This window comes from Canis aureus, chromosome 10 (assembly GCF_053574225.1).
Source record: "Canis aureus isolate CA01 chromosome 10, VMU_Caureus_v.1.0, whole genome shotgun sequence".
Classification (NCBI taxonomy): Eukaryota; Metazoa; Chordata; class Mammalia; order Carnivora; family Canidae; genus Canis; species Canis aureus.
Window position 1 is genome coordinate 24,667,585 of NC_135620.1, and position 24,121 is coordinate 24,691,705.

A 24,121-nucleotide genomic window follows, 5' to 3' on the forward strand; every position below is an offset into this window, starting at 1 on the left:
ACTGGCTCTCGGAGATACTCTTTTTATCCCCATTCTACACATGGGCCAGTTGAGGCCCTGAGAATTGAAGCTGCACACATGGCTGATTTAGGATCAGAGTCTGTGGTCTCCAGACCATGCTCAGAGGTGTTGGCAAGTATTCCTTAGGTCGGCCTCACAGGGAGTCATGGCTGTGATAGAAGGCAGGGCCGGAGCCCTGGAGGTGGGCACAGCCTGAGAGACTTTTGAGAATTACACCCTCAGGGCTTCCATTTGTTTCATTTCCAGGGGAAAGGCTTCTACATATCCCCAGTGCACTGGGAGAGCCTCTATCCCATGCTTGCTGCTTAGTGGGCACTCAAGAGCAGCTCTGGAGCAAGTGAACGTCGCTTGAAGGTATTTCTGAAACATGACGGACCTGCTCAGTGTACACAGGATCGGAATCATGACTTGTGCCATACAACCGGTAGAGCTGCCACAGTATAAAAATGGCCAAATTTTTATCAGGTAGAAAATAGATAAGTATTGCCAGTGCTACATCCAAATATTATACACCAGTCCTAAAAGATCTCACCCTTGTACGTGATCATCTTTTTTTATTTTTTTAAAGATTTAATTTATTTATTTGACACAGGGTGCACAAGCAGGGGGAGTGGCAGATGGCGGGGGAGAAGCAGACTCCTACTGAGCAGAGAGCCTGCTACAGGGCTTGATTCTAGGACCCCGGGATCATGACCTGAGCTGAAGGTAGATGTTTAACCAACTGAGCCACCCGGGTGCACTGTCATCCTTAATTTCTCTATCCCAGGAAAGAAATCCTCACCTGGAAAACAAGCCTTCCAGAATGTTCTTCACTACAACTGTATAGCAGAACACAGCTGCTTTTTTTTTTTCTTCTATGGGCATTGTTGGTGTCAGCCTGCTGTTCAAGGTTTGATGGGGTTGTGGGGATGTGCCCTCTGAAGTACTTTCCAGATCAAAGTGTCTGTGGCCCCAGCTCTATCCTTTCTATACATTTTTCAATATGCTCTTCTGTGGTCTGTGGGAGCTTTCAGGGTACCAGCTCCTTATAGTACAAAAGAAAGCCACCGAAGTTTCTTTGGATCCTCATCCCCAGGCCCTTCATTGACTTGTTTTATGTGTATAGATCCAGGTCATGGGCCAAAGCTGCATGCTTTGTAGAGTTTACAGGTTTTCCCTAACAACAGTTTTGTTTAACTGGTGGAGCTTATCAGAGGGCGGAAATTATGGGCTTATTTCATCTCAGAGGGAAACTGAGGTACTGGGCACTTGGATGACTTTGAGAATTACAGTGTCAGGACTTAAAGAGCAGCACATACTTGTCAGACACTACTGTGTGCCAGGCACTGGCTGGATGATGGAAATCTGGGGCGTGAGCTGCCTTGTCTGTGACCCCATGAGTACTGCCTCCAGCTGGCAGCGTTTTCTCAGGGCAGATCCCCACAGTGTGCCAGTTCCCATCCTGTGACAGGCCATAGAGTAGGGTTCACGGAGCCAGCCCCCAAGGTCATGAGGATAGGGGGGACTGATTACCACACCCTGTGCCAGTATTCATGGTGTCAACTCATCCAAAGCAGATGTGGGTTTTATCTTATGGAAATTTCAAAATTGAACAAGATTTCAAAATATTTATCTTACAGATGTTTCAAAATTTAGAAGACCCAAAACCCTCTACTGTCAAGCTCTCCTGGCCTTGGCTAGGCAAGACACTACTTTGGTTCTTCATCCTCTCCTCAGCGTCTTGCTACAGCTCTGTGGGATTGGGCTCCAGGGATGAAATCTTGCCTGATCTTGGGAAGGAATCACTGGCTCTGCAGAATAGCATGTCATGAGAAAGAGCCCAGGGCATATTGGTGTAGCATCCTTTGGTGGTGGCTGGGATACTGGTTTTGGAGCCGAGCGTTGGGCACTGGTCCCTACTTGGCTAACTGCTCTTAGAGAAGTCCCTCTCACTGCAGGCTGCAGTATCCCTACTTGAACAACCGTGATGTTGGTGGCTTATACCAGGATGCTGCCCCCAGCCTGTGGTTCAAGGCTGAATGTCCTCATTCTGTACTGTGCTTGTTCTTAATTTGTGGTTCACTAAGCCATTACTCTTTCTAGATTCCTCCCAGCTAAACTGGAGCAAACCCAGCTTCACCACGAAGCCTGCCTGCCTTGTCCATTCCTTGTCCAAGCCTGCCTGCCTTGTCCTTGTCCATTAGGTTCCCATTGACCCATTCACTGGGAATATGCGCTACCTTGTTCTACAATCTGTGTGTGTGTGTGTGTGTGTGTGTGTGCGCGTGCGTGCGCGTGCTTTCCCTATCTAGACAGAGAGCTCACTAGAAATAAATCCCAACTGTTTCACTCTAGATCTTTCCCATTTCCTTGGCCAGGGTTTTTGGACATTTTTGGAGACCACAAAATGACCAACAGTTTAGCAGAATCTCTGGGCCTATGGAGTGAAATATCCTTTGGATCATATATTTTCTTTGAGTTCTAACAGGTTTCCTTGAGACCCAGCATGAAGGGAATGTCAGGAATCTTTATTGTGCTCTGGCAATTGGACAGTCTTCCTGTCACACACACCCCCCCACCATGGACTGTCCTGGTGTAGCTGTCCTCTGTCCTGAGGACCCCTGGCACTAGTGAAGGAAGGGATAGGGATGGAGGCTATTGGGAACCCACTGCATAGATTGACATCATGCCTATTATTCCCAGTCTTTCCTGGGAAGATGATCAGGGTGGGTCCAGAGGTGGTGGGGGAACAGCTCAGCCAATGTGATTTTAGCCTGCCAGTAGGGGCCATGTACATGCAGATTATGGAGATGTGGCCCCTTTCTTTCTGTGCTGGAAATGAGCCTCAGAAAGCCACTGCCAGCCTCTTCTGTCAGGAGGGCAGGAGGAAGCATGCAGTGTAGATTCTGTGAAGTCTGCAGGTTTCACTCAGTTGGGATTTGTCATCTGGCAAATGGTCAAGTATCTGCCATACCTGCCCGTGTCAGCTACAGCCTCCATGGCCAATCTGCATGATGAAGTATCTAGTCAAGTTTTGGCAATTCCGAAGGTGTGGCAATCTTGGTTCTTACAAGGGGCCAGTGGGGAGCATTGCGACAGAGGCCCATGTGCTGGGCCTGCAGGATGTCCTAGGAGGGAGGTGGAGGGTGGAGGGCACCCTTGACAGTTGACATCTATGTCAACAGCACCCAGTGACACACCGGGGGAGGACGAGCCTGCGCTTGGCAGACCAACAATGGGCTGATTGATTAAATGAACTTTCCCCTCAAAGGCGCCACCATTGCCAGGGGTGCCTGGGCTGACAGGGGTCTGTGTGCTGTCCCCTGGGGACTCCCTTGGCATGCTCAGAGCAGGGAACAGGGGTGGGCCTTGGTCGCTGATGGGGTCACGACTTATCCATGATCCTCTGGGAGCCTGTGGTGGGGTGAGAGGTGGGCTGGTGGCTCCATGGCATGCGAGAACAAAGGGCTGGAAGGCTGGGGGTGATGAATGCTGTATGGGTGAGAGTGGCTGGGCCCTGGGTGGGTTATGTATCCACTGCAGCTCCCATCTGGCCTGAGGTGAGGTGCTCTACAAGTATGTTTGTCCTCCCACAAAATGTAGCTCAGTTGATGGGGGTTGCAAATGCTCCCCTGAGACCTTAGCCACACTGTACTTGGGAGCTCAGTTCAACATCGAGGATGAAAATCCTGGCTCTTCTTTTTCTTGCCCCATCCCTTCTACACATGCATACATGTGCATACACACACATACTCTGTCATGCTTTCTGAGGACTCATGACTCAAGTCAGCTGGGAGCTCAGACTGCCTGAGGCCATGATGCTATCAGTTTTCTCTCTACAAATGTGAACAGGAGGCCTAGCAGGCCTCAGGCAATGGGACCCCCTCATTGACTGTTAGTAGGGCCTGCCCCATCTACTTTTTTTTCCTGTGTTGTGTTCTCAGATGAAATGAGCCCAGAGAGACTTAAGTTACTCAACAGGTCTTTCAGCACAGGCCACTGCCTCTCTCATGTACTCAGCGAGGCTGATAGTTTTAGCTCAGTGTGGCTTTCAGGATGGTGGTGTGAATTCCCAGCCAGAGGGTCAAGAGAGAAAGGGTCTGTCATTCAGAGCTGAGCCAAAGACCAGAATGATCCTCCAAAACCCAAGTCTATTCATTTCAACTTCTATTTAAAATCCTTCTATGGTAACTTTAAGTAGTTCCCAGGACAGAGACCAAAATGCTTCTCAGAATCTAGCTTCTACTCATCTTGGTTCTTTAATGTTGTCCCATACCTTGCCCCTTGTTCTCTGCCCCCCAGCCATGCCAGCCTCTTACCATAATGTCTAACATACAGTGGCCTTGTGGTGGGCTAGAGCGTGGAGCTTCTGAGCTCTTTCATTGGGAATGCCTTTCCTCTCACATCCCATCTCTGTCACCCTTTCCATCTGGTTAGCTTCTGTCAATCCTTCAGTTCTTTGGGCACTTATCCCTGAAGATATTTTCCATCTTATTTTTTACTGTTTTCTATATACTGTAAACACAGTTGTTTTATAGATTGTGAAAGGATTCTATTGTCTGAAATGTTTGTAAGCTTGTTTCATGATGTCTTACTTCCTTATGTGCCTGGTTATTTTTGACTATGTGCTGGGCATTAATTTTGAAAATTTATTTTAGGAACAATTCTTTCAGAGATTTTTGTTGGCTTCTGCTGGGCTGTGGTGGTACTACCAGTTATTCAAACCTGAGATTCCTAGAGCTCTCAGGTTATTTGAACATGATACACAGGTCCTCAAGAAGGCCTCTTTATTTCTGGTTCCTCCTCCATCTCACTGTGAAGTCCTTTAGAGGCTCAGCTCACTGTATGTGCAGGATGTTAAACTACCCACCTTGGGTGTGACCTAGGTTTTGACTTTGGTCCCTTTCACCCTAGGAGGTCATCATAACTGTAGTTCAACTATGATAATGTTTCTACTGGATCAGAAAATGACCTCAGGGCAAAAGTAGCTTTCAATGCTTGTCTTGTCTTTCTGTGTCCTTGCCTTTTTATAGATTTTGGCCTGGTAATTCTTCACTATCTTACTAGCTTTCTGATTTTTTTTAAGAAAATTAAAAAAATAATTCATTAGGGTTTTTAAGGTGCCAACTGTGAGATGTCAATTCAAATTAACTCCTTTTAGGAAGGCAGAAGTCTCCTCGTATTGTTGTAACTTTCCCAAGGTAGCCTTCTCTGATTTTCTGCATAGGTCTGAGTCCCCCATTATATCCTGTATGGTACAATAAGCTTCTTCCCTTACCAGTTCTCATAATGGCTATACTTAGGAGTTTATTTGACTAACATCATCAGTACTTAGAGTAATATCTGATAGGATTGTGATGACCTCTACTTGCTTCACTTGGTCCACCGAATTTGTTTTTTGTGGAACTTTTAGACATTACTTTTCACATGCAAATCAGTTATCCTATACCTTTATATTTTGGATTCCTTTAGGACTAGCGTGACCCTAATATGCATGCAGTGATTGAGAACATGAGCGAGCTTGCTTGCTTGCTTGCTTGCTTGATTTATTTATTTATTTATTTATGAGAGAATGAGCAGGAAGGTCAGAGGGAGAGGGAGAATCTCAAGCAGACTTGTGCTTAACCTAGAGCCCGATGAGGTGTTTGATCCCATGATCCTGAGATTGTGATGTGAGCCAAAATCAAGAGTTAGATGCTTAACCAGCCATGCCACTCAGGTGCTCCAAGACCATGAACTTTAAATTCAGAAAGTCTTGAGTTTTATTTCTGTTCCTTCCTAACTCTATGGTCCTCTGTGAGTCTCTTAACTATTCTGAGCCTCAATTTCCTCATCTGTAAATTGGAAATAATATTTTTGTCTCTTTAATTGGATTACCATGAAGATTAAATGAATGATACTTAGCATAATGGGTGACTGGTTAGTGAAGTGGATTGGCATTAAGTAACCATTCCAACCTCCTTCTAGTGTACCTTGCTGTATACAAATGCTAATAAGGCAAAAACTTTGTATCATATTCCCTTAGAGCTAAACTAGTTGTAAGTAGATGCAAGTAGATCCTATGAGTTAGCTGTCTTTCTGCAAGATCTGGAAGGCAGAAATGATTATCTTCTTGTTGGCTTGACAACAAGCCTGGTAACAGCAAGCATGGCCATGATGCTGTCATCTTTTTCATGTTGAGTTCAAGTGTCTGATCACAAGTTTTGTGGGTATTAAGAAGCAATTGTGGCAGTGGCAGCATTTTAAAATTTTTATTTATTTTTATTTTATTTAAATTCAGTTTGCCAACATTTAGTAAAACACTGAGTGTTCATCTCATTGTGTGAGTGGCAGCACTTTTATATCACTGGATTGCAATTTTAACAGTGCATTTTTTTAAATATAAGAATGCTTCAGGGTACATGGGGGCAAAGGGTAGGGACAGAGGGAAAGGGAGAGAAACAATCCCAAGCTGGATGTGGAGCCTGATGTGTGGGGCTTGCATTCACTACCAAGATCATGACATGAGCCAAAAATCAAGAGTTGGATGCTCAGCTGACTGAACTGCCCAGGCACCCCTATGGCAGAGCATTCTTGAAGTCAATTCCAATGGCCGCTTCTTAATTTTCCCTGAATCAACTGTGAGTGAGGCTCTGGGCATAATCCATCCTGAAGCACAATTCCATTTTACCTATGAACCTGTGGAATTAAATAAACAAGTTTTCTGCTTCAAAAATACAATGGTGGAGCAGGCATAAGATAACAAGTTAAAGAAATTTCTATTCAAAGAGAGAGAAAATAAAAAGGAAAGAAGCTTCTGGTCCCAAGCAATTTTGAAATCCAGCAGGGCAAACTCCATTTGGTTTTAAGGCCTCTCCTGTGACTCTTGGCTCTATCCTGCAAGTTCAAGGCTCCACCCTCTGAGTCATCCTTCCTTTTTAGTTAAGGGTAGCATGGTTTGCAGCTGAGGGGTTTTATCGACCTGCTTCTTGCCTATAGAACTGTGAAGGCCATACAGCTTTCTTTCATTTTTTCCCCCTGCTCCTTTCATTACAAACTGGCAGTATTGCTATTGGTATGAAATTCTCAAGATGAGAGATAATCTCATCTCTTGGCTTCTGCTGAGATACTCAGGGGACCTATGAGTCACACACTTAATCTTTTCAAAGAGCCTCTTGTGTGACTGAATGCTCTGACCTTTTGATCTTTCTGAGGTACTAAAAAAAGATTGTCCAGCCATGCCTTCAGTTTTTACCGTAAAACATGCTTTCCTGACAGTGAAGCTTTTAATTGTCATGCCTTTGGCAGTCTGGATAGGCTGAGAATTTCCCAAATCATCCAAGTTCCTTCATGTTTACCACTTCTTCTTCAGTTTGTCACTTTCCTTTTGCATTTTACCATAAGCAGCAAGAATAAACCTGGCCACACCTTCAACACTCCTTGGAGCTCTGCACAGGTAAATATCCAAGATCGTCACTTGCAAGTTCTGCTTTCCACATAACTGCAGGGCACAATTCCACTAAGTTTTTTGCTGCTCCATAACAAGGATCCTCTTTCTTCCAGTTTCCACTAACATTTCCTCATTTCCTCCTGAGCCTTCATTGGCAGCACCTTTAACATCCATATTTATATGAACAGTTTGTTCACAACAATTCAAGGATTCTCTAAGGTGATTTAGGTTTTCTCTACCATGTTCCTCGCTCTGAGTCCTTCCTTACTAGTTGAGCTATTAACATCCACATGTCTACTAATAGTCTGTTCAAGGCAATCTAGGCTTTTTCTAGCACATTCCTCAGTTCTCCCAGGCTCTACCATTGCCAGATTCCACATTACCTCTACTCTTTAAGATATTTGTTAGAAGGCCCCTCCCTCCCCAACCAACGTATTTTTAAATTTGTTACAGCAGCCATAGAAAACTAGGAAATTATTAATTATCTTATAGTTCAGTAGGTTAGAAATCTAGGATAGATCCCAGGGGGCTAAAGTCAGGGTGTCAGCAGGGTTTCATTCCTTTCTGGAGTCTCTAGGGAAAAATGCATTTTCTTGTCTTTTCCAGCTTCTGGAAGCTCACATCCCTTGGCTCATGGGCACTTCCATCTTCAAAGCTAACAGTAGCTGGTTGTGTCTTTCTTATATAGTATCATTCTGGCATGGACCCTTCTTCCTCTGTCACATTTAAGGGCCCTTAAGATTTCATTGGGCCCATTCAGATAATCCAGACTATCTTGCTATTTTAAAGTCATCCAATTTGCAACCTTATGTTCATCTGTTACCGTAATTCCCCCTTGCCACAGAAAGTGAAGTATTCATTCACAGGTTCTATGGTTGAAGACCTGGATATTCTTGGGAGGCCATTATTCTGCTCTCCACACCTCCATTTAAATTGGAAAGTAGACTCAGTGAAGTTCTAGAAGACTTTCTGGGGACCCCTCTATGATTATTTCTCCCCCCTCTCTTTTGAGTAATTTTGTAAGCAAACACTATTCTATGAGTAAATTTCTTATCCTCTCAGGGTTTCCATTTCTCTATCTGAAAAAAACAAAACAGGGGAGCAGCATCACAGTTTTGAAGTGGCAGTGGAAAGCAAAGAGAATGTAGATCCATCTCCCAATCCTGAGGGAGGCATGCTGTGTGGACTGTGGGAGCAGCTGCTCCCCAAGAGAGCTTCCAGGAAGTAGCATGAGTAGTGACAGGTTGTAGGTGTGACTAGAAGGTATGGAAAGGGTTAAGGGTATTGAACACCTGCAATATATTAGGCGCTGTGCTGGCCTCTTTCCTTATGTCAATTATATTAATTCATCTATGATGAAAGAAATGTTCTATATTTGTCCAGTATGGTAGCCACTAGCTGTGTGGTTTGTGAGCATTTGAAATGTGGCTAGTGTGGCTGAGGAACTAAACGTTTGGTTTTATTTAATTTTAATTAATATTCATTTAAATGTGACTAGCAGCTACTGTGTGGGACAGACAGCTCTAACAGGGTAAGTTGTCCGAGGTCTGACCATGGCAGAACTAGTCAAGAATGGGGGAGGGGTCTGGAGTTGGGCAGTCCTGTTTCACCAGTCTTTCTGTGACTGACTTTTGTGGGTGCTGCTCCCTGACTCTGGCCCAGCCTTGAACATTTCAGCTCCCTCTGCTGTCTGGCTATTGGTTAAGACCACTTGCATAAGGCTTTTCTGTAGCTACTCCATGGCCAACCCCCCAACCACCACCACCCAGAGCTGGGCTCCACTATAGTCCATGATTTTCAGGGAGCCAGTAGGAGACTGGGGTGTGCATGAGGTAGCAGGAGCCTGCACGGCACAGGCTGGCTCCTCTTGGACACAGCCTCTGGATGCTACCACCTGAGTTGCTATTGTAGCACCTTTGCCCCACGTGGGTTTGGCATGATCCCGGAACCTTCTTCTCCAGGTGCCACCAAATATCACTTGTCATTTCAGTGCCACCAGCGTTTGCCCTCTTGGGGTCTTCTTTTCTGCTATGCCTGCATAATCACTTTTCTTGGCACAGGTAAGAGCAGGTGTTGTCACGGGGCTGGAGGTTGGCAGGGCTGTGCAGTGGGACCTGTGGCATTGGGGATGCCAGGCCCCCTTGAAGCAGGCTGCTCATCTCTGAGCCCCATGACAGCCCTGTGGTGGCTTGGCAGAGCTGAGGAGCTCTGTGTGATGGGGAACAATCTGTGGTTGGTAAGGGTAGGGATCCTGGTGGAGGCTGGCCAAACATTTGCCCAGGTAGAGGTTTCAAGCGTATGGTTTAGGGGATGTGCCTGAACTAATCCTGTTATTAGCTGGATTATCTCTTCAAACTGAGAACCAGCTTCTGTGGGTCCCCTGTGAAATGCTCAGTCGGGAGCCAGGGTGACGGGCTCCACCTGGGGTGTGTGCCTGGTGTCAGCGCGCCTGTAGCCTGCGTGGCAGCCACACCGACTGCTGCTCCTGTTTCATGTGCTAGATTATTCATTCACTCATGCGTCCATCTGGCAGTCCCTGGGTGCCAGCTGGGCAGCAGGCCTGGAGCTGGAGCCTAGGGACTTGCAGGTGAACTAAACTAGGTAGGGTCTCTCACAGAGACAGGCGCAAATGTACAACAGCAAAGTGGAGCTAGGTACAGAGAAATCGGGATGTTTGGGATGAAGGGCTGAGGTGGGATTGGACAGGTGGCCATGTAAAGGACTTGGAGAGCCTGCTGAGGTCAGCCTCCAGCTAGAAGTGAAGTGGGCTTCCAACCAGGGTTAGAAGAGGGTAGGGTGATTGGATCTGGCAGTGAGGAAGGTCCGATGAGAGGATGCTGATGGGTGTCACAGTGAGACACCCCCTTCCCCCAAGGAGGCTGTTCAGTCAGTCAGTCATTCATCACCCAGCCAATATTTCATGTCCCACTACTTGCTGGCCCCTGTGCCAGAGACTAGGGATGTGTCCTTGAATGAAACAGGCAAAAGTCTCTATCCTCCAGGAGCCTGTGTTCTAAGAGCGATAGAGGGGGGAGAGGGGAAGGTTAGGGAAGAGGTGAAAGGGGAGGAGGAGGGGATGAGAATACAGAACTATAATAAGTGAATGATGTAACATGTCAGAAGGTAGGAAATGCTAGAGAGAGAGGGAGAGAGAGGAAGAGGGGAAGGAAGGGAAGGGGAAAGAGAGGAGGGAAGAGGAAAGGAGAAGGGAAGAGAGGGAAGGAAGAGAGGTAGGGAAGGGAGGAGGCGAGGGAGGGAGGGAGGAAATGGAGCAGGACTAGAGGTATGGAAAATGCTAGTGGTGACCGGGCTACCTCCCCTGAGCAGCTAAGTTATCAGCAGAGACGTGGAGGATCTGAAGACGTTCCCACGCAGATAGGAGCGGACTATGGGCAAGGACAGAAGCGGTGTGGTGGAAACAGCAGGAGGCCCGTGTGCCTGCAGGGAAGTGGTGATTCGAGGGCAGGGGGCAGGGCAGAGGGAAGGGGGCTGCCTGTCATGAGGAGCTGAGGTTTTGTCCCACAACCTTGGATCCCCAGAGGCAACTCTGAGCTTGGGGAAAGTTACCTCCATGTTCTTACGGACCTTTAGCTCAATTTCAGTGTACCTTTCAGTTGTGATTGTAGACAAAACCCCCATAGGAGTAAAGAGCCAACAAGGACTATATCAACGATGGAAATTACATTTTTATTACATACTAAACCTAGATCAGGTATCTTGAAATATTCTTCTCATCACCAGTTTGAAAGGACAGGAGCCATAGGATCTTAGGATTTAATGCACATATATCACTGTATCACAGGGTTAAAAATTATGTCAATGTGACTGGTTTCATTTGTAATACTACAGAATTTTAATGCAGACAAGACATTTCTCTAAGACAAAGTCCTTTGGCTTCCCCGGCTGCTGGGGGTCTATGGCACAAGGTGGTGAAGAAGACCCCGTGTGGAGTGTAGGAACCCGCCCTGAGAACTTGGACTCTGGAGTGGGGAGCCATTGCAGGATGTGGGGCACAGATGCGGGATGTGACTTACATTGAAAAGGGCATTTGAGGCTGTGCTGTTGTCCCAAGACCGGCAGGGGTCAAGGTGAAGGCAGTTAATAGTGGTTTGAGTGGGAGATGGTAAAGGCTCAGACCAGTGTAGTGGCTGCGGAGAAGGGGGTGAATGTGGATGTATTTTGAAGTGAGGGCCAAGGGGAGTTGCTGCTGGATGGATGTGGGATGTGAGAAGGAAGCCTCAAGGATGGCTGGCTGTGGGGGTCTCACGGCTCTGTGAGATGAGGCAGGCATGCTCAGGAAGGTTTCCTGGGGAGGGGGGACCCCGGAGCTGTACTTAGAAGGTGATTGGTTGGCCATGTTGTAGCCCTGGAAGCTTGCCTGGGACCCATTGTGGGTCCTCATGATAAATCACTGCAAAGCTGAAGGGCAGATGGATGATCTGTGGGGCTCATGGGCCTTGTGGCTTGGGTGCTGGAAGGGATGGCTTTGCCACAACAAAGTCCTGCAAGACATTCAGTAGTGAGTGAACTCCCAGGCTAGAAAGGCTCAGCCTTGGCTGCTGTGGGAAGGATGCTTGTTTTAGTCTCTCTGTAGCTGGGTGGGGAGGTGGCAGGGGGCACTGATTGATGGTCTTGGATTTAATAACTCGATAAACCAAGGCTACTCCATGCAGGATGAATTTGGTCAAGATGTAAATATTTCATATCAGAGTATTAACTGCTTATTGAAAGTGTATTGAGATTTATATGTTATGTGAATGTAATTATAGTCATCACAGAGAGGTCACTGGCTTGCTGGAAGCATCTCTAACAGAACTCTTAATCCGGAAATGTGTGTCCTACAGTCAGCTGGCCTTTAGGTAGAGTGTTTTATGTGTCTTACTAAGCAGAAATTAAACACAGGTATAAATGTGTGCTGCACACATAGCTCCATTTTCTGGACTTACCACATGCAGATCACGTGGAATCACCAAGTGCTGACTTGACTCCTCCGAGATGAAAGAGGGTGTTCTGTGACCAGGTCTTTGCAGCTTGCAGTGACAGGGGCACCCAAGGGAGAGGTGGGGCCATTTCTGTCCTCCTCCTAAGCCCAGAGTCTGACTGGCCAGGTGTGGGGCAGGCAGGGGCCTGCTGCTGACAGCCACGTACCTTGTGGTCTTGGCTGGGGAGTGCTTTGCTGTGTTGGCCCCTTCTTCCTGTGGCTTGGGGAGAGAGGGAAGATACTGGGAGCAGTTTGGAACCATATATGGGTAAATGATATGAATGTGTAGTTTTTTTGAGCTGAATGCCTAGATGTTCTCTGTATGGAAAATGTGATTGGGCAAATCTTGGCGTGATCCATGGGGAAACATACTTCTTGAATGTTCAAAGGGTGTTGAATTTAGGGAGAGGCTTGGAATTCATCCATCCATCCATCCATCCATCCATCCATCCATCCATCCAGTGTGCTGAGCACCAGGTGCTGAAATCTAATAGTGAGCAAAATAAACTCCTGCCTACATGGAGCTTCTATTCCCCTGAGGAAGTCAAATATCAGCCAAATACATAGTGTATCCAGAGCTCAGGCTGCACACAAGAGTAAGTGTTATCAACCAAATTTAAACGATTGCTGTATCCTTTTATGTTTTTTTTTTTAAATTTTTGCTGTTTGTTTTAAAATATGTGTCACAGCATCCCTGACGGTCATATCTTTGTTTTCTGGAAAACAGGCAAATCCTAGCTATTCAGATAGCTCACAGCTTCCTTTTACTGTTCTTCATGGAAATCTTTCATATTGTTTTATTGTGACTTAGAAGGCCAGAGAGTGCATGAGATGAATTTGCACAGTAACTCAGGTCATTGTCATGCCATCCTGGGCTGTGATTTGGGGGTGCCTGTGAAGGGTGGGGCATGCTCTTTGCCCTGCTCTAAATGGTCCTATGGCTTTCCTTTTTGAGCCTCTTAGTCTGCTTTTTTTTTTTTTTTTTTAATATAGTATCTTCTCCACTTCCTGCTGGCAGTCTGGCCCACCTACCTCGTGGTTGGTCCTCCTCTCTGCCTATCCAGAGAAAACATACTTCCAGCATGCACATAGAAATAATCAAATGTTGGCTCATGTCTCAAAGAAGAGAATAGTTGGCAAGTTGATAAACATCTTCATCATTTTTGCTTTGACGTTCCAATAATTATTAGTGAGCCAAGTCTTCGGCTGTGAAGAAAGGCATATCCATTTAGAGAGTTGGGGGACCTCTCCTGGCCAGGGAAGCTGTAAAATTGGCACAGTGTGTGGCTCAGGAGATGTTTTCTGGGCCAGAGCTGGGGAAACAGGAGGTCCAGCAGGAATAGATTATCTACACCAAGCCCTCCCGGGGATTGTCTATCTCGGGAACTGCTATAGTCCACACCCTATAGAAGTGTCCCATTTCTGCTGTGATGGGCATAGAGTCATCTCAAGGCCTCATTTTCCTGGGATCCCTAAACCTGGGCTACCAAGACAGTAGCCACTGGCTGTGTGAGGCTTTTGAACACTTATTATGTGACTAGAAGGACTGAGGAGCAAAATTTTCAATACTTAGAAGTTTTAATTAATTTAAATGTAATAATAATAATAATAATAATAATAATAATAATAATAATAATAAAGTCTAGCTTGCCAGCAGAGAAGAGAAAGTAAAGTGTAAAAAGCAGACCCAAGGACTCAAAAAATTATCATTAAACTTTGATGTATGTTTGGAGCATCTTAGGTATGTGAATATACGTGTACAACTGTAAATTTTAGGAGATATGAATACTCGTCAAGTATTTCTGAGAAAAATCTAGCCTCTGAACTGACATGTGCAGTATAAAATACGAGTTCAAAGACATAGTATGAAAAAATGTAAAATAGCCCATTAATAATTTCTTGTATTTGTTACATATTAAAGTGATAATATTTGGGGTATATTGGGTTAAAGAAAATGTATTAAGGTTAATCTCACCTTTTGGCTGTATTTTTTAAAAAGTGGATTCTGGAAAATTAACAATACATGTGACTCGTGTTGTATTTCTATCAAACAGTGCTGATCTAGAGCCTTCTGTGAGCCTTCTTCAGGTCTGAGGTGGTTACATAATTTGATGGGGCTGTCTTTTATTGGATACTTACACATGCCACACTCTGTGCTAAGATCTTGATGTGTTTCCTGTTCTCTGAAGAGTCCTGTGAGGTAGATGCTTATTATTCCATTTAAAATATAAGGAGTTTGAATCTCCAAGTGGGGAAGTAACTTGCTCAAGGTCACACAGCTAAAATGGAGTAGAGGTGAGATTCTAGAATTGGACAGGTTGGGTTAAAGCCTTCTTCATGACCACTATCCCACATTGTCCTATTCCAGCCGTGAGTTCTGTACCCATCTGGGCACTCAGTATTCCAGAGCTAGGTCAGCAAGTGACCATAAGGACCATAAGAATCCATGGGGGATCATGTCCTTGGGTGTCTCCCTGGGGCACACTTTGGCGAGCAAGTGAGCCCTGGGTGTACCTGGGGTGTACCACCACCCTGGTCTGAGGGCATGGTCTCCAGTTCCAGCAGCATAACTGAAGGCTACATCCCAGCTGTGACCTTGTCCCATTTTGTGGCAGTGTGTTTTCACAAACATCATGAGCTGGCAGCCCCAGTAGGATCGTCCTCTGCATTTCACGAATGAGGAAACCAAGCATTACATGAGCAGAATGGCTTCCCTGAGATCCCTATCAGAGCTGGTACTAGAACCCAGGGTTGTGGTTACAAATTTAGAATTCTTTACTCTACCTAACTCTGGCTCCAAGCAAAGATAAGGTAAGTTCTGCTAGGATTTGTCGTTTGGGGGAGATTTCTAGAATATCACCTTCATGGTGTTGAAACCATTGTCCATGATGGTGCTAGAAGTGCTTCTATTAGGATATGACTTTTCTTGGCTAAGTCAGCCTCCCAGCAAGTGGGTTCTAAGAAAGACTCTTCCTGGAAGGGCAGCGGGCAGTGGCATTGTGGCAGGGCAGGGATCACGGCAGGCTGGTGAGTGGGTGAGATAGGGCTGCTCGGGACCAGATAGGATGCAGGTGAGTGAGTCACCAGCAGACCCATGTTTGGCTCTCACTGTATTGTCCCTGAGGCAGGAAACCTTTTTCTTGGTGTTTCTCTGGACACCTGAGAACAGATAGCCCCAGGTAGGAGTTCCTAAGAGAAAGTGGTCCTGGGCTTACCTGGATCTTATCTCTCAGCTCACTTGTAGCTTTTGGAGAACTGAGCCATATCTTCAAACTCCCATTTACTACCTCTATGTTCTAGGGCACACCGCCTCTCCTCTCCAAACTTCAGTTTTCTTATCTGTAAAGGGGTGCTTTACCTTGCAGGATGAGGGGATCAGCATAGACCAGATGAAACACCTGGCATCTGGTAGTACAGTAGACATGGGCTCAGTCATTTTTTGGGTACTCTCCTCGTCCCTCCAAGGCCAACTGGAGTATCAGCAAAAAAGCTGCCGCTGGGGGTCCCCAGCCTGCAGAGGAGGAAATAAGACTGTGGATTCTCTCTGGGTACAAATTGCCCTTCTGGTCCCGGCGCTTGAGTTTTCTCACCAGAAAATCAGGTAGCACTCCCAGGATACTACAAAGGGGTTAGCAGGGCTGCTGGAGTTCCACATATTCAAGAGATTGCTCCTGCTGAATTGGGGAAGAGATCCCCATGGGAAAGTATATGCCTAACATCACCTTCATGCAAAATTATTTTCTCAAGGGATTGGCTAGTGATAGGAGATAATTTTTTTTTTTTTTAAGTATCAGCCAAGTATCAGCCAAGCCAAAGGGTGTGGTTCCCACCCCACCCCCCAAATCCTGAAGGCAACCGAATGGCCCAGAAGAGATTACAAATTATGGGTTGTATAAACACTCTTTGCCCAGGAAGCATCTATTATTCCAGCCATACTGCCTTCCAGGCAGAGAGCCTGGTCACCCTGCCAGACAAGGCCCCAGGGCCAGCCCCTGAGGCTCAGAGTGGCCTGAGCCTGTGTTCCCCTCACCCCCCGAATTCCTAGCCAGCCTTGCAGAGAAAGCCAGGGTTGCTGATCATCGCTTGTGTCTGGTTGATGCTGAACACTGTTTGTAGATCTTTGCCTCCCTCCTCCTCCCCGTCCTTCCCCACTTTGCCCTGGTCACTGGCTATCTGAAGTCCATTCCTAGAAGAGACCAGGGGTCCACTTGGGCAGAAGATTATAACAGAGCCAATATGAGCCCTCTCCTCCTCCTCTGGCCAGGGTTGTTGCTGCATTAAGTTAGGGCCCATCTTGAGAGTGAAGCTGTACCAAGCCACCAAGCAGAAAGGCCCTGTCTCCCGTCCCAGGGCCCACGTTAGAAGGAGGGTAGGCAGACTGCATGCTGATGATGCTGGGCTCTTGGCCCTTTAAGACTCTGGCTTCCCGGGCCGGTGTGGAGATGGACACCTGGGCAGCTAGCTCCTTGACGCTGCTGATGGTCACTGGATGATAAGTGGTAAAGCCTGGCTCCTTCTTCCTTTGAACTGAGAGCTCTGGCTCTTTCCCGCCTGGGAGCCGTTTTTGAACTGTCAGTTCCTGGGGATTAGATGCATGTTTAGGCTGGATGAACTCATGAATGAAAATATTTTGCTTCGTGGTTTCGGCAACAACGTCCTGCACAGTGGGCCCCCTTTGCTCTCCTCTCCCTCTCCTAGCACCACCCACCCAGGCCCACCCTAATAGCAGGGGCCCAGCCTCTGAGAGCAGCACCCAAAGTGCCCCATGATAGCTTGGACAGGGCTACTATGCTGTGATGAAACCAGGTGGCCGGCAGCTTTTGGACCAGGTGAGCACTTTCTTGAAATTTTTTTTTCCTGCTCCATGATACTATCTTGAACACAAGATGGTGGTGGGGCAGCCCCAGGCTCTTCCGTCTTGTGAGCAAGGGCAGCACTGGGAGAGAGGGATTGGCCTTGGGTTTGTATACTTCAATCAGCTTTGATTCCAGTGCCATGGGCTTCTTTAGTTCTGGCAATGGAGGTCATGTGGTTGGGGAACAGAGGCCTGTCGTCTGGGAAGTGGTATCACGGAAGAGGCAGAAAGATCAGAGTTCACATTTCAACTCAACGTCTTAGTTGTGTGATCTTGAGAAAGTCCCATAATTGCTTCATGTCTCCAGATCACAGATCAGAGTGTGGGGGTTCCCATATCTCCTTGCCACATTGCCCAGAGAGTGGTTAGTGTATGAGGTGTAACCAGTGTGGCATGGCATCACCATTGCATTGCCCTCTGATCCCTGCCTGTGGCTGGACTTGGCTGGGCCAGGAGCCGAGGTCAACACCCACTCTATGACCCCCCTGCCCTACACTACAAGAATGAGGAAGACCCAAGGGAAGGGCTTACTCGGCCACTTTGTGATAGATGAAGTCATCGGCTCCTAAGTGGATTGATGCAACAATTAATAGATGGGTGCCATTACTGCCTGGGTTACACTCATGGCTGCTTCCACAATATCATCTTTATTGTCATGTGACTCTGGGGCTTCTTGGACACCTGATGTCAGCAGCCATTGTCCAGGGGAGAGCTGTCTGCTAATACCTCCTATAGGAGTTTGCTGAGGACTCCCTGTAAGGGACATAGGTTGGTGGCTGTAAGGAATCTGTTCAGGGATGCAATGGGTTATATTGCTCGATTAATAGATACAGTTAGGTTCAAAAGAAGCCTTGGGCTGGTGGGTGGTGGCTGGTGACCTAGCCTGGCTGAGCGGGGAAGTGTAAGTGCATGCATAGAGCTAGGTTGTGCTGGATGCCAACTGTGTGATGGGGGAGTGGGGTAGAGGTGGGGCTGGGAATATTATTGGGTGTTTCCTGTCCTTGACTCCTGGTTAGTGGCTCTCTTGGGGAACATTTGATGTCAGAGTAATATTCTTTGTAAGTAGTATATGAACAGGAACAAATAGAATAGAGGTAACCTCTTTTAATGTTTCAGAGTCTTCTAGTCTTTTTGTTTTCTATGTATATGTATTTTTCTTATAAAACTGTATGACCCATTTTTATAACTTGTTCTCTCTTAGCAACCTATAGTGGTACATATTGCTATGCATCCCTCAGTATGTCATGGTAGCCTTTAACATTGTGGTCCATCATTGATGAGGGCTGTATGGTGGCCCTGGTATAAATGTGCTCCAGTTCTCAGAAGCTCACTTACATTTGGTTCTGTGGGTTATTTCTCCATGTCTGCCCTCATCAACACATTGTGGGTGGTAAGCATCTTTGTATAAGCATCACTCATACAATTGTTTCCTTAAGATAACTGCTTAGAAGTTAAATTTATGAAAAAGGTATCTGTGTTTTTTGAGCTTCTGATACCTTTTGCTAAGTTGCCTTTCAGAAAGTTTGTCCTAATTGTCATTCCTACCAATAGTGTTTAAGAGTATTTACTTCCCTTTACTCTCTCCAACATTAGGTATCAAATGTTTTTTTTTTTTCAATTTTTTAAAATTTATTTTATTTATTTATGATAGGCACACAGTGAGAGAGAGAGGCAGAGACATAGGCAGAGGGAGAAGCAGGCTCCATGCACCGGGAGCCTGACGTGGGATTCGATCCCAGGTCTCCAGGATCACGCCCTGGGCCAAAGGCAGGCGCTAAACCGCTGCGCCACCCAGGGATCCCGGTATCAAATGTTTAAAGTTTAAATCTCTCTTCTGTTTTATGAGAGAAAAAAATGAATATTTTATTGTTGTTTTATTTTATTTTTTTTATTATTTTTTTTATTATTGTTTTAATTTGAATTTTTTTATTACCTGAGAGGCTAAATATATTTTTTTTATAGTTCCTGGCCACTTATATTTATTACTGTCTGAATTTGCTATCTGCATGATTTTCTCCTTTCTCATTAAATGTTTTTCCTATTAATGATTTATATGAGCTCTTTATATATTAAAGATCATAGGTGGTTCATATATTTCTTGGATATTTGAATGTTAAGTATTTATCTCACATCTGCTCCCTCATTCATCTACTTAGAATTTTTATTTTTTATTTTTTATTTTTATTTTTATTTTTTTTTTTAATTTTTTATTTTATTTTATTTATGATAGTCACAGTGAGAGAGAGAGAGAGAGAGAGAGAGAGGCAGAGACACAGGCAGAGGGAGAAGCAGGCTCCATGCACCGGGAGCCTGACGTGGGATTTGATCCCGGGTCTCCAGGATCGCGCCCTGGGCCAAAGGCAGGCGCCAAACCGCTGCGCCACCCAGGGATCCCAGAATTTTTTTTTAATTCCAGATTTTAGGGGATCCCTGGGTGGCTCAGCAGTTAAGCGCCTGCCTTTGGCCCAGGGCGCGACCCTGAAGTCCCGGGATCAAGTCCCACTTTGGGCTCCCGACATGGAGCCTGCTTCTCCCTCCTCCTGTGTCTCTGCCCCTCTCTCTCTCTCTCTCTCTGTCATCAATCAATCCTATCTTTAAAAAAAATAAAATTCCAAAAAAAAAATAAAAAATAAAAAAATAAAATTCCAGATTTTATTAGGAGTGGTTATGTACTGGAATATTAGCCCTTAGATGTCCCCCATTTCAGAGGAGCTTACAGCTTGTGGGATGATGAAGTATGACTCTAACCAGGTGAGCTGGGAGAAGTTGTACCCAGTCCTGATTGGAAATGGTAAGGAAAGGCTGGTGTGGACAGGTCAGAGCATTAGGGCACCCTGGAAGTGGCATTGGAAATTGGATCTTGGAAAAGGTATAGTCTGCAGATATGGGTGGGGAGGGCACTGGAGGTGAGAGAGAGAGAGCGAGTGAGCAAGCATCTGAAACATGAAGGTGGGACTGAGCATAGCCTATGAATAGGCTGGGGTTGTAAATGACCAAACATGTATTTATTCAGGGCTAGCTGTTGGGGGTATAGCACCCCTGTTGAGGGGCGGGTGATGATATGGGGAGGAGGGTCTCCCATTTTCCCACTGGGTCCAGGTAGGACTTTGTTTTCTAAGTAGAAGGAACATTGTCCTTTGCTCCTTCTGCCTACATCCCCCTGCTGCAGCCTGGCTAGATGTCTCTAGAGGAGCTTTCCTACCATGGTAGGAGCTACCAGGGATGCTCTCCTGAGTCCAAAGACCCTTCCTATTCCCGTCAAGTCCACGAAGGCATTGAATCCTGTTGACAGAAATGAATTGAGGTCTGAGAAGGCAAAGGGACCATGTGTGTCAGGCTGAGGGGGGCCTAGGAAGTGTGACATAGCAGAGCCGAGGTCATCCTGGATGTGAGGGAGCCAGCTGTCTTGCCTCTGGGCTATGGCAACAGCCAGGTGACAACTGGCCATGCAGCCAGAGGCTCATCCTGTAAAATCAGGGCAGGAGCAGCCCTGGATCTTGGCCCCTGGCCATGCTTCCTCCTCAGGGCTTGGCCCCCTCCCTGGGCGTCCAGTCAGACGGACATGAACAGGGGCTGTCCAGGGTGGGGTACATGCATAGCGTGGGGACTCAGAATTGGAATCTTTAGTGAGTCTTCCATGTGGGTAAAGCACTGTCAAGGCGCAGGCGGGCACCAGGGGAGCAGGAGATGCTGGGCCTCATGCCTGGGGGCTCATGGTCTAATTAGGCGATGGGTTGGGGCCCTTTCAGTCCTGAGGTCAGGATGTGGGGGCAGTGGGGTTGTTGCTTCAGCTGTTGTTGATCAAGCACAGACTATGGCCCAGGCCAGAGCTGGGGACACAGCCTGGGTGAAGAGGCTATACCAGCCTCTGCCCTTGGGGTCATGGTCCCGTGACAATGGCCAGCCAGAAGCGGGGAGTGGTGAATTGCTGACCCCTTTGACCGTGGTGGCACTGGGAGCTGTGGGAGTTGTGGAGAGTGCTCCTGAAGGGGGAACGTCTGGGTTGAGGCCTGAAAGGGAAGTAGTGGGTAGACAGGGGTCAGAAGGGAGAACATATGTAAGGGCCCCAGGGGATGTCTGAGGCAGACAGGATGGGTGGCCACTTGCAGTCCTGGGAGGCTCCCCAGTAAGGCTCAGGCCTTTGGTGGATTCTTGAGGGGGAGGAGCACCCCAGTGTGGAGCCAGGTGAGGGAGCACTGAGAATGAGGTGTCGCCCCACCCGCAGGAGTGGCAGATGGGGGTGAGGACCTCACACCCACTGTCTCCACTCCGAAATATACCATCTCGATCTACTCTGAGACGAGTCCCTTGGAAGGCTGGAAGGAACATTTCCTGGACTCAGAAGGTCATGCTGTGCACCCCACCCTCCCAGGAGGACCTGGGGGCTCTGGGTGACAGGGAGCCAGAGGTGCCCTTGCTGCACAGGGAGGGAGTCTTTAGCTGGGGGAGGATGCAGGTCCCTGCCCAGTGCTGCTCACTCCTGGAGCCTGCTTGGTGACATCGACACCCCACCGCCTCTGCAGGGGCAGCCTGACTTCTCACCCAGACCCACAGGCCCTCTGAGGTCTCCTTTTGCCAGCTGCGTGCTTCTTAAATGCTACTTTCTCACCTCAACACCTTTGCCTGTCCTGCTTTTTCTACCAGATCCCCATCCTGTTTATTGATGCCCTCATCATCCTTCCATGTGGACCAAGATTGCCTCCTCCCAGAAGCCTCCCTAGGTTTCCTAGCCCTCTTGGGTGGTGCACCGGCCATCCTGGCTTAGGGTCCCAGAGGTTGTTACTACCCTGCTGCTGCCCTGGTGTTCGAACTGGTTCTGTCCTTGCAGAACTAGTAGACAAAGGGTTCGTCCAGCCACCCTGCCCCCCCTCCATGTGTCCTCACAGGGCCCAGCCCCCTTGCACTCTGGGGGCTCAGGTGCCTGTTTGCAGGGGGAAGGAAGGTGGGTTCTGGAGGTCATGTTTCTTCCTTAAAAGTGGGCAGGAGTTGCTCAGTGGGCACCTCACCGCCTCCAGTCAGAGAGTAAAGCAATCATGACTGAGGAGCAAGCTGCCGTGAGGGCCTAGGCTCAGACAGCTGTTCTGGAAGGCCTAGCACCCCTCTCACTTGCTGTGTGACCCCAGGAAGATGATTCAACCTTGCTGAACCTCCATCTCCCCATCATTTTCATGGAGACAAATGTCTGCCTGAGGCATTATGAGCGCTGAAAGAGACAGTGGGTGTGCAGGCCTCATTTTCTCAGGGCCCCACGTGCGGTCCCCATGCCATGATGAGGCCCGAGACCATGAGAAAGCTGTCCCTTGATTGTCCTTCGAAGGGAAGTTGAAGGTGACAGAGTCCCTGTCCTCTGTCCCCGGTGGGTCTCCCTGACCTCCAGCTTTGCCTCGCCTCTGTGTGCACCCCCCCCCGCCCCCGAGCTCGTGATGATCAGATGAGCCCACCCTCCAAAGGAGTCTCTCCGGTTTCATCCTTCCTTCCTCCTGCCCACCCGGCTCCTGGGCAGGGGCAGGCTGGCGGCTGTAGATCTCCCTTGGGGTGGGTGTGGGGAGGGACGGGTACGTACACGCAGGTGGGTGAGCTGTCACAGATGTGGATGCTTCTGGCCCATCGTTAGCGCTCAGTAGACAAAGGCTCACAATCAATCCAATAACTGGTCACAGGCTCCGTGTCACAGTCCAGGCACCACGGTAGGTTTTGATCTCAACTCTGAGTAGGTGGTGTAGCTGCTCGTCAGCTGAGAAGGGTGAAGCTCAGAGCACACGCACTGCCACAGTTTGTAGAGCTCCCAAGTGTCTGAGCGTCTGTCACTCCCAGGATGGTGGTGGAGTGTTGGTGGGGTGCTGGGCTGGCCGGGGAGCCCCCCACGGCTTCGTCCTTGCTCCTGAGGCTGGCAGACCATCTGGGTGAGGAGAGAACGGGGTGCAGGCAGGTGATGGGCAGGTTCTCAATGCATAGGACTAAATATTTACATTTGGTAGAGATGAGGGTTAAGTGGCTTAGAGGCAGGCGAGGGAGAGGAGGGAATTGCTGCTGGGGCGGCCCCGGCTCTGAGAGCTTCTGGAGGACTGCAGGACAGGGACCCTCTCTGGGGGCTCAGGGGAACCAGCGAGAGGCTGGGGCCAGAGCACGAGTCCGGGGCTGCATCTCCTGGGAGCTGTATGAGAATATGTGGTGGCCCAGGAATGTGGGAGCCACATACTTTTGTGTAATTAGGTTGGCTCCTCTGCAGCGGCTGCAATTAGCTGCAGGCGGGTGACGGGACTTCCTGCAGCCAAGGTCACTGCTGCACCTGGGGCGGCTTACCTGGGCTCCTGCTGTCCCGGGCCGGGCTGGGCTATTTCCGGCAGGGGTGGCCAACAGGCAGGTGGGGTTGTGGGGGACTCCAAGGTCATAGCTCCCACCTTGTAGCGGGAGGATAGAATTGTCCTGGCCCCCCTCCTGCTGCTGCTCAGCCTTATGTACCTCTTCTCCAAGGCCCAGCTGGATGGGGGTCTAAGGCTCCCTCCTGTCACCTCTCTGGTGGCTATTGCTGAGCTTTCCTCACTGTTTTTGCCTGTGAGTAGCACTGTCAGCATCCTGGAGGTGATCAGGACCCATGATGGGTCACTGACTGTCTTGTGTGCCTCCTTCCATGGGGAACTCAGTGGTAGGAATATTCTGAGAATTTGGATTTTCCTTTTGAGGAGTTCAACCTATCCTGCCTTAGTGGAAAAATGTTAAAAAAAATGAGATGGTTAATGCCACCCCTTTGTTTCTCTTTAACATCCAGGGAGTACTACTTTATTCGCTTAATTTCATCAATAGCAATGAATACCAGTCACTGTCTTTGTGCTCTTTGTACTGGCCCTCCTTGTGT

At 47.8% G+C, this 24,121-nt stretch overlaps 1 long non-coding RNA gene across 2 annotated transcripts in view; it reads left to right on the forward strand.

Annotated features, from left to right (window-relative positions):
- Positions 1–281: 281 nt before the first annotated feature.
- The window catches only part of LOC144322129 (uncharacterized), a 183,770-nt gene continuing 159,930 nt past the window's right edge, over positions 282–24,121 (forward strand). For both annotated transcript variants that reach the window (XR_013387691.1, XR_013387694.1), the window contains exon 1: positions 282–486. This is a non-coding gene — a long non-coding RNA (uncharacterized LOC144322129). The remainder of the gene's footprint in view (positions 487–24,121) is intronic.